General features: G+C 45.9%; 1 protein-coding gene across 1 annotated transcript in view; it reads right to left on the reverse strand.

Moving 5' to 3' along the window:
- Window positions 1-12057, reverse strand: part of LOC106992529 (uncharacterized) — a 59906-nt gene extending 47849 nt beyond the window's left edge. Inside the window, exons 1-2 of the mRNA XM_077956733.1 lie at window positions 11904-12057; window positions 9979-10104 (exon numbers count right to left, since the gene is read on the reverse strand). The gene's annotated coding sequence lies outside the window, so the exon portion shown is untranslated. The remainder of the gene's footprint in view (window positions 1-9978; window positions 10105-11903) is intronic.
- Window positions 12058-12448: the final 391 nt, after the last annotated feature.

A 12448-nucleotide genomic window follows, 5' to 3' on the forward strand; every position in this document is an offset into this window, starting at 1 on the left:
CAGGCGGGTGAGTGGGTGAGTGGGTGAATGGACGGATGGGTGGGTGAGTGGATGGATGAGTGGGTGAGTGGATGGATGGGTGTGTGGGTGGGTGAGTGGATGGATGAGTGGGTGGGTGGGTGAATGGATGGATGAGTGGGTGGGTGGGTGAATGGATGGATAGATGAATGGGTGCATAGATAGGTGGGTGGATGGATAGATAGATGTGTGGATGGATGGATGGATGGATGGATGGATGGATGGATAATGGGTGAATGGATGAATGGGTGGATAATGGATGAATGAATGGGTGCATAGATAGGTGGACGGATGGATGGGTGGGTGTGTGGATGGATGGGCGGATGGATGGATGGATGGGTGGGTGGATAATAGGTGAATGGATGAATGGGGGGATAATGGATATATGGGTGGATGAAAGGATGGAGGCATGGATGGATAATGGGTAGATGAATGGGTAGGTAAATGGATGGATGGGTGAATGGATGGTTGGGTGGATTGACAGATGGATAGTTGGATGGATGGGTGGCGGGTGGATGAGTGGGTGCATTGATGGGGTAGATGGGTAAATGGCAGTGGGGACATGGATGAGTGGGCTGGTAGGAAAGTGAGTGAGGAATGACTATGAAAGAAAAAGATTCAGCCTAGGCTTTTTGGATTAACTTCTCTGGGGCCCTGAGCAGCCTGTCTGTAGTCTAAGTACCATAAACCTCTGAGAAAGCTTACATTTCACATCATACCCGCTGTGTCTGAGCTCCATGGCAAACCCAGCTCATCCTCCCTGTGGGCACAACAGACCTACTCTGTGCCGTCAAGGCCTCACCTTCCTGGTCTGGTCACCATTCAGGTAGCTGTTCATTCAGCAACGCATGTCTCTCTCCCAGCTTGTTTTTCCATCCGTCTGCCATGATGTAGGCCATTGACTAAAATGAACTGTCACAGTCACAGACAGAGCCCTGCAGCCATGGTACAGAAAATGCGTCTGAATCCAATGTGGCTCCTCGCCCAAGCTGTGGGTGCAGAAGCCTGGCCTACTTTGGGTCGATCTAATTGCGGTCGCCCTGCCATGTGGTGCCCTGTTCCTGTTTTTTCCACGGCAACATAATTAGAAATGTTGTCCAGAGTTTTTCAGAACTCACAGCGTACTTTATTTAAGAGCGCTGGGTCTTAAGGCTCAGCATAACTGCCCAGGGAAACTGAATGTCATGAAACCATGGCTTGTTTTTAATGAGCCCCTGCAGGCCTCCAGGAATCACTGTATTCTTTACAAACTTGTTCCCCTCTCTGAGTGTTTCTTTTGCCAAAGAATAAATGCTCACCACAGGGATGTACAAAGGGAAGTTGGGCAACGTGTTTAAAATCATACAGATAACTCAACAATTGTCTAAAACCCCAATCCCATACACCCACCCTGGGACTGTCATGCTTCTGCCTCCAGGTTGTCCCCAAGCACATCAAGGAGGCCTTCGAGGAGCTGGGCATGCATCCCTCCCCACCTTCTAGCTCTGTAGATGCTCCTGCCTAGACCCGTACCGCCTCATTTTAAAAGGGGAGTAACAGTAACAGCCTCAGGTTGTGGTGAGAAACGGGAAGTCAGGAGAACAAGCATGTGCCAGGTACGAGGCGCCACACAGACACCAATTAATGCATGAGGACAGTGGCCCACGAGCACAGGGCGCCATCCCTCTGATCTTCTCCAGTCCCCCTCCCCAGAACCCTCTCAACCATTCCTACTCTTTGGAGCATCCTCTCGCCCCTCCCTCCCCTAGGCTGGATGGACCCTTCCACACAGGCCAGTCAGTCTCGTGGCTCCCAGCACAGGGTGCATGCACTTTCACCGCCCCACAGGTCCAGCGGTGTCCACACCTGCTTGGCTTACAGAGCAGGAGCCGCTGAGTTGAGTTCCGCCACTCCACAGACACAGGGCACGGCCCCACTTGCTCCCCCAGGAACTACATGGCCTCTGAAGGACAAGGAGACAAAGGGCTACTGGCTTCAGATGGCTAATTGAGCATGCACCCCTGATTTCACCTCCTCCCAATGCCCCACTCCAAAATAATCAACACAGTACGGACATTTTTTAAAAGCCATAAATCCACAAGAACAAGGAAAACAGGAGAGATGCAATAGCAAACACTGGGAAAGGTGGGAAGTAAACTGAAAGAAGGAATTCCTGAGTCAGCAGTGAAGGAATCGAAGAATCAGCGCAATTCACCCTGCAGACCCCTCAGATTGCCCAGAACCAGCAGCACCAGCAGCTCCTGTAACCAAGGCCAGGGGGTGAAGATAAGATCTAGAGACTGCTGGAGAAGTAGTGAGACCACCGAGAGTCCCCCTTCCACTCCGCAACTGGCAAGGGAAGCGCCCCTACCCTTACCGCCACCCTCCCCTCCCCGCACCCCCTGGAGATGACTGGAGGCTCCCCTTTGAAGACTGGTAAGCAGAGGGTGTGAGGCGGATAGGCACAGAGAGCACCCAGAGCCCTTCCCTGCACGGGGCCATGTGCTGTCTGCATGCGTGCCTCCCCTTCCTGGCTCCCAGAACACGGCAGCCAGACCTTTTACCCCTCAGGTAGGAGACGAAAAAGGAACTCAAGACCTAAAGATAAAGACACAGGGTCTTCATAAGAGCCTCTCCCCTCCAGATCGCTCCACACGCCCCACCTGCCCACTCGCAGCACCCAGCCAATGGTTTCACTCCTGCTCTTGAGTCAAGAGGAATCAGACATTCGAGGAAAGCGTCCATCAACAGAGAGAGAACTAGCAACTTGGAGGGAACCCACACAGAAAGAGAGATGCAAACAAAACCACTAACCATAGCCTCCAAGAGACACAGAAAGTATTACAGCCAGGAAGTAAGAAAGGGCGGTCTAAAAAAGAATGTTCAGAAAACGAAAGAACTCCTGGAAATTAAAAACTGAATAATAAAAAGATTAAATTAATAAAGGCAATGGCATAATAAAAAGTTGAGGATATTTCACAGAAAGGAGAGAAAGAGCCAGAAAGCAGGATAGAAAACCGTGTTTTGAATAGAGGACCCGTCTGCGAAGTGAGGCTGTGTAGCCAGCATCATCACTGACCTATCTGGATGCCCACACTCGTCTGCGACTTTTTCTCCCCTCTCCCAGCGTTGGGGTGCTCTGTTCTCAGCTCTGCAGCTGCACCTTCCTGCAGGACTCCTCTCCAGCCACCAGAGCCACTTGGCCTGTATCCACTGGGACTAGAAGTGCTGGAAGCCTAGATCCCCCTGGATGGCCTTAGGCAGTAACAGCCAGCTGCAGGAATGTAAAAGCCAGCTCCCTTGCCTTAGGGCAGGAAGACGCTGAACTGTATATAGCTTCAGCTTTCACACTCCAGTTCCCTGCCGGACCAACCGAAGGCCCTTCCACGGGACTTTGCCTGAAATCTCACCTCTTCCCTCCCCTGCTTCCCGACTCCCTCACCCATTGCCCTCAAAGTCACTGCACACAAACCTCATCTAAGGGTCTGCTTCTGGGAACCTGACCCAAGACAGTGTGCATATTCAAATAATAACTGGAAAAAAAGTTCTGAAAAAAAAAAAAACACAGAAGACAGAATAAAGGAAATCAATAAACAAGAAAAACCCCTGCACCGAAGATTCCCACACTGGGGGGTCTGCTGAGTACCCAGCGAAATGCATGAAGACGGAGCCAGCCTAAGTCACCTCACTGAGACAGGTTAGATCACGGAGATAAAATCAGATTCTACGAGTTTTCAGCAAGGAGAAAAGCAGGTCCCATACACTGGAGTGAGACTGAGCAACGCCTTTGGACTTTTCAGAAACACACAGAAGCTAGAAAACCAGGGAGCAATACCTTCTTAGAGAATAATTACTTCCCACCAGAGTTCCATGCCCAGGCACCTATTTATTATCTGTGAGAGTAGAATGAAGATAGCTTCAGATAAGTAAAGTCCTAAAACATTTATCTCATGCTTCCTTTATCAGAAGATACTGGAGAATGTGTGCCAACCAAGAAACAGGCAGGCCCAGGATTCAGGACACCGGAGACCCTTCGTGGGAGAAATATAAAGGGAACCTCCAGGACCAAGGACAAGGAAGACCCCACAGGACAACCCTGGAAGCCAGAGGGCAACCGGTCCACAGTGAAGTAGGGTGGCTCTAAGGACAGATTCGGCGAGGGCTGCCATCCATCACCCGCCTCTGATATTCTACCCCCATCAACCTTAGTGGAACTACAGAGGAGATATCCAACCAAGGGAATACATCAAGGAAGAGGGACCTACGGTCTGGGATACAGGGGCTCCATCCCAGCAGTCCAGGGATGGGAGTAAAGGAACTCACCATAAGAGAGTCGCACAGTGGGCCTGGAGAATAATCAGCCCAGAAAGAAGGCTGGAGACCTCCAGGATATAACTTAGGACTATTAGACCACCCAATATAATTGACCTTGTGGAAACTGTCATGGAAAGGTAATGGAAAAGTATAAAAAGAATAAGTACAGAGAAAACTAAGCAAATGAAAAATAAAGATAAACCAGTTACTAATTTCAGTGAAAAATATGTATACAACTATAGTATATTATATGACTCTGCTTTGAATAATATTTGCATCATCATATAATATAATCTGTAAACAAGAAAATTCATTGAGAAAACATGGCGATAACTATAGTAGGCCCACCTTATCCACCGAGTGTACATTGCAAGACCCCCAGTGGATGCCTGAAACTGCAGATGATACTGAACCCTATATATTCTGGTTTTTTTGTGTACATATATACCTACGATAAACTTTAATTTATAAATTAGGCACAATAAGTGATTGACATTGTCAACCTAAGCCAGACACAGTGACTCAAGGGCTGGGCACAGTGGCTCACGCCTGTAATCCCAGCACTTTGGGAGGCCGAGGCATGTGGATCACTTGAGGTCAGGAGTTCGAGACCAGCCTGCCAACACGGTGAAACCCCATCTCTACTAAAAATACAAAAATTAGCCAGATGTGGTGGTGCATGCCTGTAATCCCAGCTACTCAGGAGGCCGAGGCAGGAGAGTCGCTTAAACCCGGGAAGTGGAGGTTGCAGTGAGAAGAGATCCGGCCACTGCACTTCAGCCTGGGTGACAGAGCGAGACTCAGTCTAAAAAAAAGAAAAAAGAAAAAAATACCAATATCAACCTAAAGGAAGAAACTGAGGTAAAGTTAAAATAAGTAGAGACCTTTTTTTGGAATAGGTTTGGGGACTGCAACTCAGGAGACAGATTCGAGTTGCCCTGAATATATGCTCCAACTGGCAGCAGTTACAAGTGGGATTTTAAAGAGAAAAAGAAAGGGCAATTCCTAAGTTGAACAAAGGCTATTGATTAGCTACACATTGTTCTTTGTATCACAAATTCCGGGAACATGAAGACAGTGACAGGAGATCACATTGTGCAAGTTGTGGTAACATAATAGATAATTTCTCAGCTAGTCTGGAAACTACAGGGGAGAAAAAATCAAAATGCATATTAAAAATTAGCCCCGGGGATGGGTGCAGGACTAAAATCTCACGCTCATGTCTCTCTGGGCCTGATACATTTTGCAGACCTCACATTCTTTAGACTGCTCTGAGTCATTTTTCTTCCTCATTTTCCCCTTTTGACTGAGATCTTTCTCTTACAAAAGCATTGATGGCGTCTGGGCGTAGTGGCTCACGCCTGTAATCCCAGCACTTTCGGAGGCCAAGGCGGGCAGATCACAAGGTCAAGAGTTCAAGACCATCTTAGCCAACATGGTGAAACTCCATCTCTACTAAAACCTCAAAATGCATTTTAAAAATTAGCCCTGGGGATGGGTGCAAAATTACAAATATTACAACATATTACAATTACAAATAATACAAAAATTAGCTGGGTGTGGTGGCACGCACCTATAGTCCCAGCTACTTGGGAGGCTGAAGCAAGAGAGTCGCTTAAACCCAAGAGGCAGAGGTTGCAGTGAGCCAAGATAGCACCACTGTACTCCAGCCTGGTGACAGAGCAAGACTCCATCTCAAAAGAAACAGCACTGATGACCAACATTTAAATGTAAGTTTGTTTCATTCCCAAGTAATTTAATCCTGTGTCGGAGGGAAACAGGAGAGGTACTATAGCTTAAGAACTTAGTGAGGCCTCAAGGCCAAGTGGATTGTCAACACAATGGGACAGAGCAGTGAGATCTCAGTCAGGCCATCGCATACAAAGGAGCAGCGGTGTGTTGGATCATTTCTAAGCATCCAGCCATCATGATTTTAGTTTTTGTTGTTGCCTTTAGACATCTAGAAATACAAGGCATGATCAATTTAAGGATCAAAAATACACAACTAAGAACAAATATTAACAAAACCATTTGAAATCCAGACTTGCAAGAGTTCTTTTTCATGAAGGTAATCAGTCAAATGCTGTAAGTGATCTGTTTTTCCAACGTCTTGCAGCCACCTTGCCCTTTGAGTGATTTTTTCTAACCAAGTTTCCACTTCTCATCCTGCTCTGAAGCACAAGGCACCTGGCCATGGGCCAGCTTCAGTTAGAGATCTTGATGATGGAAGATGTCCACTTAGGCAGAGCTGCCCTTTTAAAATGAGGAATGTGAACTTGTGAGTCCATGCCATTGAACTGCACAAGGATTGATTAACAATACCTGATATGGTACCTTCCAAAATGGTTGAAAGAAGTTCTTTATTTCATGGCGTTTCCGATACATAAAATTGGAATAAAATTGGAAGCCATGATCTTTGATGACTTCGTCTCTGGGGAGCTCGTTGTTAAAATAATCCTTAATTAATTTAGAAGTTTTCGTCAGAAGCTTTATAAGGCCTTGGCAATAATGAAGAATGTCACCTTTAAGGAGAGCTCGTTCCACTCCTTCATCTAGGTGGGTGGGTTTTCCTGTTATTATCCCAAAGACAGAAAGCTGACACTTTCCAAATGGGGAAGCATGTAAGTTAAGTGACACCAACAGAAGACCCTTAGGCCAGGGAATGTTAAAAGTCCCTGTAAGCCTTGCCAACTAATTTTTTTTTTTTTTTAACGGAATCTCACTCTGTCTTCCATGCTGGAGTGCGATCTCAGCTCACTGCAACCTCCACCTCCCAGGTTCCAGCGATTCTCCTGCCTCAGCCTCCCGAGTAGCTGGGATTACAGGCATGCACCACCAGGCCTGGCTAATATTTGTATTTTTAGTGGAGATGGGGTTTCATCATGTTGGCCAGGTTGGTCTCGAACCCCTGACCTCAGGTGATCTGCTCATCTCAGCCTCCCAAAGTGCTGGGATTACAGGCATGTGCCACCAGGCCTGGCTAATTTTTGTATTTCTAGTAGAGACGTAGAGACGGGATTTCACCATATTGGCCAGGCTGGTCTCGAACTCCCGACCTCGGGTGATCTGCTCATCTCAGCCTCCCGTGCCAACTGATTTTTATCATCTAGTTTGTATATCCCACCAGGCTGAAAGACTGAGGGTGTCATGCACAACAGAAATGCTGAAAAATAGGCCATAAATGACAAGTAGCATGAAGGATTTGACACTGAAATGGGTTCCCAGGCTGCTGTGAAGCTCAAAAGAACCTCCCCCAGAAGAAATAGAACTTAATGTGGCCCTGGTTAAAGATGCAATTGGCAAAGAAATTTGGTCTTTTTGTTTTCAGTTTACTCGAAAGGTGTATAAAAATCTTTTACTATCTCTTATTAATACTACAAAAGAATCTTATTCAAAAGAAAAACAAACTCAACCTTTGTATTAATGTATTAGTAATATTAAACCTAATTTTAATAAAACCTTACAAACAGATCTATCTAATCAGCTTTGACCACAAAATAAGATTTCCATAAATCTTCCATTTAAAACAACCTTTAAATAACTAGGCAAAATTACCTTTTCTTTAACAAAGTAACACATTCTCTGTCTTTCTTATCATTTTCTGTCTTTCTTATAATTTTCCTTACCAAAACCATATCCTACTTTTCTGTTTTTTGTTTTTTGGTTGTTGGGTGCTTGTTTGTTTTTTTGAGATGGAGTCTCACCCTGTCTCCAGGCTGGAATGCAGTGGCGTGATCTCAGTTCACTGCAACCTCTGCCTCCTGGGATCAAGCCATTCTTCTGCATCAGTCTCCCAAGTAGCTGGGATTACAGGCACCCACCACCACACCCAGCTAATTTTTGTGTTTTTAGTAGAGACAGGGTTTCACCATGTTGGCCACGATGGTTTCGATCTCCTGACCTCGTGATCCGCCCCCTCGGCCTCCTAAAGTGCTGGGATTACAGGTGTGAGCCACCGCGCTCGGCCTCCTACTTTTCATATACATTCTGCTTATAGAATTGTTTTTCTTACATCTAATAGTTTTAATTATATATATATTAGCTACAGTCTTAACTCTTGGCAACTGTAATTTCTGGTGAAAAACCAAGAAAGTAAGTAATTTTAATTGTTATGTATCAGGTACAGAGCCCAGGACAGAGGACGGAGCTGTGAAGACCATGCCTGCAGGACGTGATCCCTCCCAGCATGACCAGGGGGCAGAAGCCAGCAAGGATGTGTTGGGCTTGGCTCTGCCACACAGCTGGTGACCTAGACACTGTGGACATCCATATGACTTCGGTTCTCACCACGGCCACCTCCTAAACCGCAGAATCTAAAGGCTCAACACCAAAGATGTCAGCGCACAGTAAGATGTGCACAATACTCCAGGGAAGCCCAGCCGCCTGCCCTCACAGCTTTAGCTCCCAGAAAAAATCACAGAAGCATAAAAAGTATCACAGAAGCTACAGTTTTACAACCTTAAAACATCTAGCTGAGACAGTATCTATTTGTTCACCAGTAGACTTGGGCAAAAAAATGTCTACAATTCTGAAGACATTTCTATTTTGCTTTACCAACAATGTTTAAGCTAGCTTTATTTACCGAAGATTGCTAAAGTCATGTAAACTTGAAAGCATTTGGGCACGCGATATGTGAGTACTCATGCACTTATAAGTCAGTTTGGTACCATGCAGGCAACATACACACAGACATGTACACATGTAAACATAAAAACAGAGATAGGCACAAAAATTGTACGGCTTTGACTTTAAAATTTTAGCCATGAGGCAAGTAAAACTCTCTAGTTTAAAAGGACACTTGGATTAAACTGTGCCTCTGTAAATGGAACAAATTAAAATTTATCTGTCCCACATGGCTGAAGCCCTTACTGGGTTTTGGAGAAAACAGGGTAACAAATTAACGTCTTGAAACACAGAGAAAGAATTTATATTTTCAAGAAGGGTTTTGGTTTTGTCAGAGAAAGATTAAGAATAAATCCCACAGGAACACAAAACCATAAGTATTCACCACAGGATTGATAAGGAGACCAATTTCATTTAGATAGGTAGCTTCTAATTCGGTCTTTGTTTTCCAACTGGGCCACTGAGCTCAGGGTAGAGCTCATTAATGAACAGAGCCCACAAAGCATGTGTCGCTCCCAGGGCCTAATACTTACAAATGTGAAAAGCAGGCCCAGCTGAAAGGCAGAGCATCTAGATCTTCCGAAATCAAGGATCCCACTTTACATTGAATCCCATGTCCCCCAGATGAGGAAAACCTGATGGGACCAGGTCCTGCAACACTTCCGCAGAGCTCCTCACTACAAGACATTCGCCCGAGACTGCTGGGCGATCCAACACCAACCAGCCCCCTCTGCCGTCAGCCCAGCCCCCGGGGGAGTCCTATCCCTCGGTGGTGAGTGTTCCCACAGCGTCCAAGTATCCAAACCACACTTTTCTTATCTAAACACACAAAGAAACAAGTAATCCGTGTCGTAAATACATTCACTGCAACTGCTGCAACCACCTCCAAAACTGCAGCTCTCACAGCTCACTCACCAGCCGTCACACACACAAAGGCCGCGTTCCCTCTAGCAATCCAATGGAACCCCTGGTGCCCACAAAGCCAAAGAGATCGGGTAACTCAAAGCAAAAGAGGGCAGACTTTTAGCCCTCAGAGGGACATACCCACTGCTCTTGGGACTCCACGAGGAAAGCAAAAGGCCTCGCAAAGGGCCTGTGGTGACTTTTCCTGTGTTCCTCAGGAGGGCTCAGGGCTGTTGGAAATCTCCTCCAGATTTCTTCATGTGGTATCTAATATGGCAAAAGGAAGGAGGAGCAGAAATGGAAGGAAACAGACCAAGTCCTAGAGGAGCCAATTTGGGGAGATTTTAAGGTTTCTAAAAGGCCAATGTTGGCAGGCTAAGATGGGCAAATCACCTGAGGTCAGAAGTTCGAGACCAGCCTGGCCAACATGGTGAAACCCCATCTCTACTAAAAGTACAAAAATTAGCCAGGCATGGTGGCGGGTGCCTGTAATCCCAGCTACTTGGGAGGCTGAGCATAAGAATTGCTGGAACCTGGGAGGCGGAGGTTGCAGTGAGCCAAGATCGAGCCATTGCCCTTCAACCTGGGCAACAGAGGGAGACTCTGTCTCAAGATAAATAAATAAATAAAATTAAAAGCCAATGAAGTTTTACATTTTTGTCAGCAAAAATCATGCCAACAAGAAAGGAAGCAAACAGAGGGACCAAACATATTTGAAAAGCAGATTCCGCGGACTAAAAAGCAATTCCCAGAAACAGTATCCAAAAGAGAAAAGGAAGAAAGGAAAAAATTATAGTTTGAAAATCAGCTTTTAATTAAGCCTGCTCTTACCATACAGCTCATTAGAAAATCCTTTCAAATCTCTTATTACCAGATTGCAGTCAGGGCAATCAGAAAGTAGGCTTCCCATTCATTCGTCTGGTTCTAAAACCTGCATTTTCCCATTGTGCGTGCACATATATTAATTTAGAAATGTCGAAAGACCCCCAATTTGGCCATTGCTACTTGGGGTGAGCTTGAGTTGCGTGGGTCCAAGGTGGAGCTCCACAGGTGTTCTACACAAATACAGCTGGTGTTTCCGAGGGCCGGGGGATGATCCTTAAGGGAAAACTCAGCTTTGACAATCAGCTTTGACATCATTTTAGAAATTTCCTTTCAAAAGTGACCAAGGCTGGAACAATGTACTGGGCTGAAGTGTGCTGCTCTGTGAGTGCCATTCCTCAAAGTCGTGATTCATTCTTTTTTTTTTTTTTTTTTTTGAGACAGAGTCTTGCTCTGTTGCCCAGGCTGGAGTGCAGTGGTGCGATGTCAGCGCATCGCAACCTCTCCCTCCCGGTTCAAGCGATTCTCCTGCCTCAGCCTCCCAAGCAGCTAGGACTACAGACACATGCTACCACACCCAACTGATTTTTTTGCATTTTTAGTAGAGATGGGGTCTCACCGTGTTAGCCAGGATGGATTCACTCTTTTTACATGTCTCGGAATCTCTCATCACTTTTCGGCAGCAGAGCACTCAAGGTGCCAGGTGACCAGCCCTTTTATGTGCACCTTCTGGCTAAGCCAAAAGTCCCTGCAGATATTTTTCTCGAAGGGAGGTCCTATAAGGCTGCTACGTATCATGGACAAACATTTCAACACCTCCATAAAGTCTCTAGTCACCTAGAGTCCCCAGTCAGTATGGAGGGAGGCAGTGTCTCTTAACTTGGGAGTGGGAGAACTCACTCTCATGTTGTTTTCCGTTTAAAACCAGCAGGAATTGATTAAATTAAAACACAAGCCCACATTACAAATAATGGGAAGCAGCTGCAATTTTTAAAGGGTGCTATGCAATTTTAGGCCAAAAAATACAATGAAAGAACTTACGCTAGACTACCAATGCTGTAACCCAAACCTTTTGCCATGAGGTAGAGGCAGAAAAGGCAGAAGTTCTCTGCAGAGGTTTTTACCCAAATCTCCTGTCCAGAGACAGAAGTGAAAGCCCTCACTTTTAAAAGAAAGAGAGAGTTTGAAAACAAAATCTAGACCTCAACTCAAAGGAAGTGAGGTCTGGATTCAAGAGGACTCACTCTTTGTGCCCAGGGAAACCTCTGGAGCCGAAGGAACTCAATCGGTTCATCCTGGTACTGAGTGCCACGTCCAAGAGTGCCCAGTGGCAAGGGGGCGTCACTGTGAAATGTCGACCCAAAGGAAGAAACGGAGGCAAAATTAATATGAGTAGAGAGTTAATTTGGGACAAGTTTGAGGACTGCCACCCAGAGGACATAGACTCAAGTTTCCCTGAATATATGCTCTGATAGCAGCAGTTACAGTGGGGTTTTAAAGGAAAAAAGATGGGACAGGCAGTTCTTTAGTTGACATAACCTATTGATTGGCTCTATGCTGCTTTTTGTATCACAAATTCCAGGAACATGAAGATAATGGGCGAGGGCTACATTGTGCAACTGGTAACATTTTCAGTAATTTACCAGCCAGTCTGGAAACTACAGGGAAGAAAACAGAGAAACTAGAATGACTTTAAACAATTAACCCTGGGTTTGGGTGCAGGGGTTGTGCCTGAAATCTCATGCTTATGCCTCCCTGGGCCTGATCAGTTTTACAGACCTTACTTTTT

This window comes from Macaca mulatta, chromosome 12 (genome assembly GCF_049350105.2).
Source record: "Macaca mulatta isolate MMU2019108-1 chromosome 12, T2T-MMU8v2.0, whole genome shotgun sequence".
Lineage (NCBI taxonomy): Eukaryota > Metazoa > Chordata > Mammalia > Primates > Cercopithecidae > Macaca > Macaca mulatta.